Source organism: Spea bombifrons, chromosome 2 (genome assembly GCF_027358695.1).
Source record: "Spea bombifrons isolate aSpeBom1 chromosome 2, aSpeBom1.2.pri, whole genome shotgun sequence".
NCBI classification, from domain to species: Eukaryota; Metazoa; Chordata; class Amphibia; order Anura; family Pelobatidae; genus Spea; species Spea bombifrons.
In genome coordinates this window covers 142,723,333-142,728,332 of record NC_071088.1, presented here as the reverse complement: position 1 = coordinate 142,728,332, position 5,000 = coordinate 142,723,333, and the positions used below count along the sequence as shown (strand labels likewise).

At 49.9% G+C, this 5,000-nt stretch overlaps 11 non-coding genes and 3 pseudogenes across 11 annotated transcripts; all 14 read left to right on the top strand.

Annotated features, from left to right (window-relative positions):
- Positions 1-136: 136 nt before the first annotated feature.
- LOC128477942 (5S ribosomal RNA) lies at positions 137-255 on the top strand. Its single transcript, XR_008348888.1, has one exon. It is a non-coding gene; the product is annotated as a 5S ribosomal RNA (ribosomal RNA).
- Positions 256-506: 251 nt separating this feature from the next.
- Positions 507-625, top strand: LOC128478177 (5S ribosomal RNA). The gene has a single exon (XR_008349111.1). It is a non-coding gene; the product is annotated as a 5S ribosomal RNA (ribosomal RNA).
- Positions 626-844: 219 nt separating this feature from the next.
- LOC128478794 (5S ribosomal RNA) lies at positions 845-963 on the top strand. Its single transcript, XR_008349696.1, has one exon. It is a non-coding gene; the product is annotated as a 5S ribosomal RNA (ribosomal RNA).
- A 282-nt stretch (positions 964-1,245) lies between these two features.
- On the top strand, positions 1,246-1,354 carry LOC128480591 (uncharacterized; annotated as a pseudogene).
- A 299-nt stretch (positions 1,355-1,653) lies between these two features.
- On the top strand, positions 1,654-1,762 carry LOC128480210 (uncharacterized; annotated as a pseudogene).
- Positions 1,763-1,983: 221 nt separating this feature from the next.
- Positions 1,984-2,102, top strand: LOC128478740 (5S ribosomal RNA). Its single transcript, XR_008349645.1, has one exon. It is a non-coding gene; the product is annotated as a 5S ribosomal RNA (ribosomal RNA).
- A 227-nt stretch (positions 2,103-2,329) lies between these two features.
- LOC128477147 (5S ribosomal RNA) lies at positions 2,330-2,448 on the top strand. Its single transcript, XR_008348130.1, has one exon. It is a non-coding gene; the product is annotated as a 5S ribosomal RNA (ribosomal RNA).
- Positions 2,449-2,634: 186 nt separating this feature from the next.
- Positions 2,635-2,753, top strand: LOC128478840 (5S ribosomal RNA). Its single transcript, XR_008349740.1, has one exon. It is a non-coding gene; the product is annotated as a 5S ribosomal RNA (ribosomal RNA).
- A 212-nt stretch (positions 2,754-2,965) lies between these two features.
- LOC128479264 (5S ribosomal RNA) lies at positions 2,966-3,084 on the top strand. The gene has a single exon (XR_008350147.1). It is a non-coding gene; the product is annotated as a 5S ribosomal RNA (ribosomal RNA).
- Positions 3,085-3,302: 218 nt separating this feature from the next.
- Positions 3,303-3,421, top strand: LOC128476290 (5S ribosomal RNA). The gene has a single exon (XR_008347306.1). It is a non-coding gene; the product is annotated as a 5S ribosomal RNA (ribosomal RNA).
- A 246-nt stretch (positions 3,422-3,667) lies between these two features.
- Positions 3,668-3,776, top strand: LOC128480162 (uncharacterized; annotated as a pseudogene).
- A 246-nt stretch (positions 3,777-4,022) lies between these two features.
- LOC128477250 (5S ribosomal RNA) lies at positions 4,023-4,141 on the top strand. The gene has a single exon (XR_008348230.1). It is a non-coding gene; the product is annotated as a 5S ribosomal RNA (ribosomal RNA).
- Positions 4,142-4,362: 221 nt separating this feature from the next.
- Positions 4,363-4,481, top strand: LOC128477941 (5S ribosomal RNA). Its single transcript, XR_008348887.1, has one exon. It is a non-coding gene; the product is annotated as a 5S ribosomal RNA (ribosomal RNA).
- A 272-nt stretch (positions 4,482-4,753) lies between these two features.
- Positions 4,754-4,872, top strand: LOC128478176 (5S ribosomal RNA). Its single transcript, XR_008349110.1, has one exon. It is a non-coding gene; the product is annotated as a 5S ribosomal RNA (ribosomal RNA).
- Positions 4,873-5,000: the final 128 nt, after the last annotated feature.

Genomic DNA, 5,000 nt, shown 5'->3' with positions numbered 1-5,000 from the left:
CTTCTCTGTCCTGTCCCAGGGCTTATAATTCTTTCTGTCTGACGACAAGCAGCAGCAGCAGCAGCAGCAGCAGCAGCAGCAGCAGCAGCAGCAGCAGCAGCAACAGAATAAGAGAAGTAAAATAAAAAACTTTCACACCTGCGGCCATACCACCCTGAAAGCGCCCGATCTTGTCTGATCTCGGAAGCTAAGCAGGGTTGGGCCTGGTTAGTACCTGGATGGGAGACCGCCTGGGAATACCAGGTGTTGTAGGCTTTTAATTTTTTCTCACAGTCCGGGGAGAGCTTTTTGCCATGTGTTTCTTGCTCATCATCAAAGCTTTAAACCCTTATTTGAACCTTCTCACCTTCTCTGTCCTGTCCCAGGGCTTATAATTCTTTCTGTCTGACGACAAGCAGCAGCAGCAGCAGCAGCCGCAGCAGCAGCAGCAGCAGCCGCAGCAGCAGCAGCAGCAGCCGCAGCAGCAACAGCAACAGAATAAGAGAAGTAAAATAAAAAACTTTCACACCTGCGGCCATACCACCCTGAAATTGCCCGATCTCGTCTGATCTCGGAAGCTAAGCAGGGTTGGGCCTGGTTAGTACCTGGATGGGAGACCGCCTGGGAATACCAGGTGTTGTAGGCTTTTTCTTGTCTCACAGTCCGGGGAGAGCTTTTTGCCATGTGTTTCTTGCTCATCATCAAAGCTTTAAACCCTTATTTGAACCTTCTCACCTTCTCTGTCCTGTCCTAGGGCTTATAATTCTTTCTGTCTGACGACAAGCAGCAGCAGCAGCAGCAGCAGCAGCAGCAGCAGCAGCAGCAGCAGCAACAGAATAAGAGAAGTAAAATAAAAAACTTTCACACCTGCGGCCATACCACCCTGAAAGCGCCCGATCTTGTCTGATCTCGGAAGCTAAGCAGGGTTGGGCCTGGTTAGTACCTGGATGGGAGACTGCCTGGGAATACCAGGTGTTGTAGGCTTTTTCTTGTCTGACAGTCCGGGGAGAGCTTTTTGCCATGTGTTTCTTGCTCATCATCAAAGCTTTAAACCCTTATTTGAACCTTCTCACCTTCTCTGTCCTGTCCCAGGGCTTATAATTCTTTCTGTCTGACGACAAGCAGCAGCAGCAGCAGCAGCAGCAGCAGCAGCAGCAGCAGCAGCAGCAGCAGCAGCAGCAGCAGCAGCAGCAGCAGCAGCAGCAGCAGCAGCAGCAGCAGCAGCAGCAGCAGCAGAATAAGAGAAGTAAAATAAAAAACTTTCACACCTGCGGCCATACCACCCTGAAAGCCCCTGATCTCGGAAGCTAAGCAGGGTTGGGCCTGGTTAGTACCTGGATGGGAGACCGCCTGGGAATACCCGGTCTTGTAGGCTTTTAATTTTTTCTCACAGTCCGGGGAGAGCTTTTTGCCATGTGTTTCTTGCTCATCATCAAAGCTTTAAACCCTTATTTGAACCTTCTCACCTTCTCTGTCCTGTCCCAGGGCTTATAATTCTTTTTGTCTGACGACAAGCAGCAGCAGCAGCAGCAGCAGCAGCAGCAGCAGCAGCAGCAGCAGCAGCAGCAGCAGCAGCAGCAGCAGCAGCAGCAGCAGCAGCAGCAGCAGCAGCAGCAGCAGCAGCAGCAGCAGCAGCAGCAGCAGAATAAGAGAAGTAAAATAAAAAACTTTCACACCTGTGGCCATACCACCCTGAAAGCGCCTGATCTCGGAAGCTAAGCAGGGTTGGGCCTGGTTAGTACCTGGATGGGAGACCGCCTGGGAATACCAGGTGTTGTAGGCTTTTAATTTTTTCTCACAGTCCGGGGAGAGCTTTTTGCCATGTGTTTCTTGCTCATCATCAAAGCTTTAAACCCTTATTTGAACCTTCTCACCTTCTCTGTCCTGTCCCAGGGCTTATAATTCTTTCTGTCTGACGACAAGCAGCAGCAGCAGCAGCAGCAGCAGCAGCAGCAGCAGCAGCAGCAGCAACAGAATAAGAGAAGTAAAATAAAATACTTTCACACCTGCGGCCATACCACCCTTAAAGCGCCCGATCTCGTCTGATCTCGGAAGCTAAGCAGCGTTGGGCCTGGTTAGTACCTGGATGGGAGACCGCCTGGGAATACCAGGTGTTGTAGGCTTTTAATTTTTTCTCACAGTCCGGGGAGAGCTTTTTGCCATGTGTTTCTTGCTCATCATCAAAGCTTTAAACCCTTATTTGAACCTTCTCACCTTCTCTGTCCTGTCCCAGGGCTTATAATTCTTTCTGTCTGACGACAAGCAGCAGCAGCAGCAGCAGCAGCAGCAGCAGCAGCAGCAGCAGCAGCAACAGCAACAGAATAAGAGAAGTAAAATAAAAAACTTTCACACCTGCGGCCATACCACCCTGAAAGCGCCCGATCTCGTCTGATCTCGGAAGCTAAGCAGGGTTGGACCTGGTTAGTACCTGGATGGGAGACCGCCTGGGAATACCAGGTGTTGTAGGCTTTTTCTTGTCTCACAGTCCGGGGAGAGCTTTTTGCCATGTGTTTCTTGCTCATCATCAAAGCTTTAAACCCTTATTTGAACCTTCTCACCTTCTCTGTCCTGTCCCAGGGTTTATAATTCTTTCTGTCTGACGACAAGCAGCAGCAGCAGCAACAGAATAAGAGAAGTAAAATAAAAAACTTTCACACCTGCGGCCATACCACCCTGAAAGCGCCCGATCTCGTCTGATCTCGGAAGCTAAGCAGCGTTGGGCCTGGTTAGTACCTGGATGGGACACCGCCTGGGAATACCAGGTGTTGTAGGCTTTTAATTTTTTCTCACAGTCCGGGGAGAGCTTTTTGCCATGTGTTTCTTGCTCATCATCAAAGCTTTAAACCCTTATTTGAACCTTCTCACCTTCTCTGTCCTGTCCCAGGGCTTATAATTCTTTCTGTCTGACGACAAGCAGCAGCAGCAGCAGCAGCAGCAGCAGCAGCAGCAGCAACAGAATAAGAGAAGTAAAATAAAAAATTTTCACACCTGCGGCCATACCACCCTGAAAGCGCCCGATCTCGTCTGATCTCGGAAGCTAAGCAGCGTTGGGCCTGGTTAGTACCTGGATGGGAGACCGCCTGGGAATACCACGTGTTGTAGGCTTTTAATTTTTTCTCACAGTCCGGGGAGAGCTTTTTGCCATGTGTTTCTTGCTCATCATCAAAGCTTTAAACCCTTATTTGAACCTTCTCACCTTCTCTGTCCTGTCCCAGGGCTTATAATTCTTTCTGTCTGACGACAAGCAGCAGCAGCAGCAGCAGCAGCAGCAGCAGCAGCAGCAACAGCAACAGAATAAGAGAAGTAAAATAAAAAACATTCACACCTGCGGCCATACCACCCTGAAAGCGCCCGATCTCGTCTGATCTCGGAAGCTAAGCAGGGTTGGGCCTGGTTAGTACCTGGATGGGAGACCGCCTGGGAATACCAGGTGTTGTAGGCTTTTTCTTGTCTCACAGTCCGGGGAGAGCTTTTTGCCATGTGTTTCTTGCTCATCATCAAAGCTTTAAACCCTTATTTGAACCTTCTCACCTTCTCTGTCCTGTCCCAGGGCTTATAATTCTTTCTGTCTGACGACAAGCAGCAGCAGCAGCAGCAGCAGCAGCAGCAGCAGCAGCAGCAGCAGCAGCAACAGCAGCAACAGCAGCAACAGCAACAGAATAAGAGAAGTAAAATAAAAAACTTTCACACCTGCGGCCATACCACCCTGAAAGCGCCTGATCTCGGAAGCTAAGCAGGGTTGGGCCTGGTTAGTACCTGGATGGGAGACCGCCTGGGAATACCAGGTGTTGTAGATTTTTTCTTGTCTCACAGTCCGGGGAGAGCTTTTTGCCATGTGTTTCTTGCTCATCATCAAAGCTTTAAACCCTTATTTGAACCTTCTCACCTTCTCTGTCCTGTCCCAGGGCTTATAATTCTTTTTGTCTGACGACAAGCAGCAGCAGAAGCAGCAGCAGCAGCAGCAGCAGCAGCAGCAGCAGCAGCAGCAGCAGCAGCAGCAGCAGCAGCAACAGAATAAGAGAAGTAAAATAAAAAACTTTCACACCTGCGGCCATACCACCCTGAAAGCGCCTGATCTCGTCTGATCTCGGAAGCTAAGCAGGGTTGGGCCTGGTTAGTACCTGGATGGGAGACCGCCTGGGAATACCAGGTGTTGTAGGCTTTTAATTTTTTCTCACAGTCCGGGGAGAGCTTTTTGCCATGTGTTTCTTGCTCATCATCAAAGCTTTAAACCCTTATTTGAACCTTCTCACCTTCTCTGTCCTGTCCCAGGGCTTATAATTCTTTCTGTCTGACGACAAGCAGCAGCAGCAGCAGCAGCAGCAGCAGCAGCAGCAGCAGCAGCAGCAACAGAATAAGAGAAGTAAAATAAAAAACTTTCACACCTGCGGCCATACCACCCTGAAAGCGCCCGATCTTGTCTGATCTCGGAAGCTAAGCAGGGTTGGGCCTGGTTAGTACCTGGATGGGAGACCGCCTGGGAATACCAGGTGTTGTAGGCTTTTAATTTTTTCTCACAGTCCGGGGAGAGCTTTTTGCCATGTGTTTCTTGCTCATCATCAAAGCTTTAAACCCTTATTTGAACCTTCTCACCTTCTCTGTCCTGTCCCAGGGCTTATAATTCTTTCTGTCTGACGACAAGCAGCAGCAGCAGCAGCAGCCGCAGCAGCAGCAGCAGCAGCCGCAGCAGCAGCAGCAGCAGCCGCAGCAGCAGCAGCAGCAGCCGCAGCAGCAACAGCAACAGAATAAGAGAAGTAAAATAAAAAACTTTCACACCTGCGGCCATACCACCCTGAAATTGCCCGATCTCGTCTGATCTCGGAAGCTAAGCAGGGTTGGGCCTGGTTAGTACCTGGATGGGAGACCGCCTGGGAATACCAGGTGTTGTAGGCTTTTTCTTGTCTCACAGTCCGGGGAGAGCTTTTTGCCATGTGTTTCTTGCTCATCATCAAAGCTTTAAACCCTTATTTGAACCTTCTCACCTTCTCTGTCCTGTCCTAGGGCTTATAATTCTTTCTGTC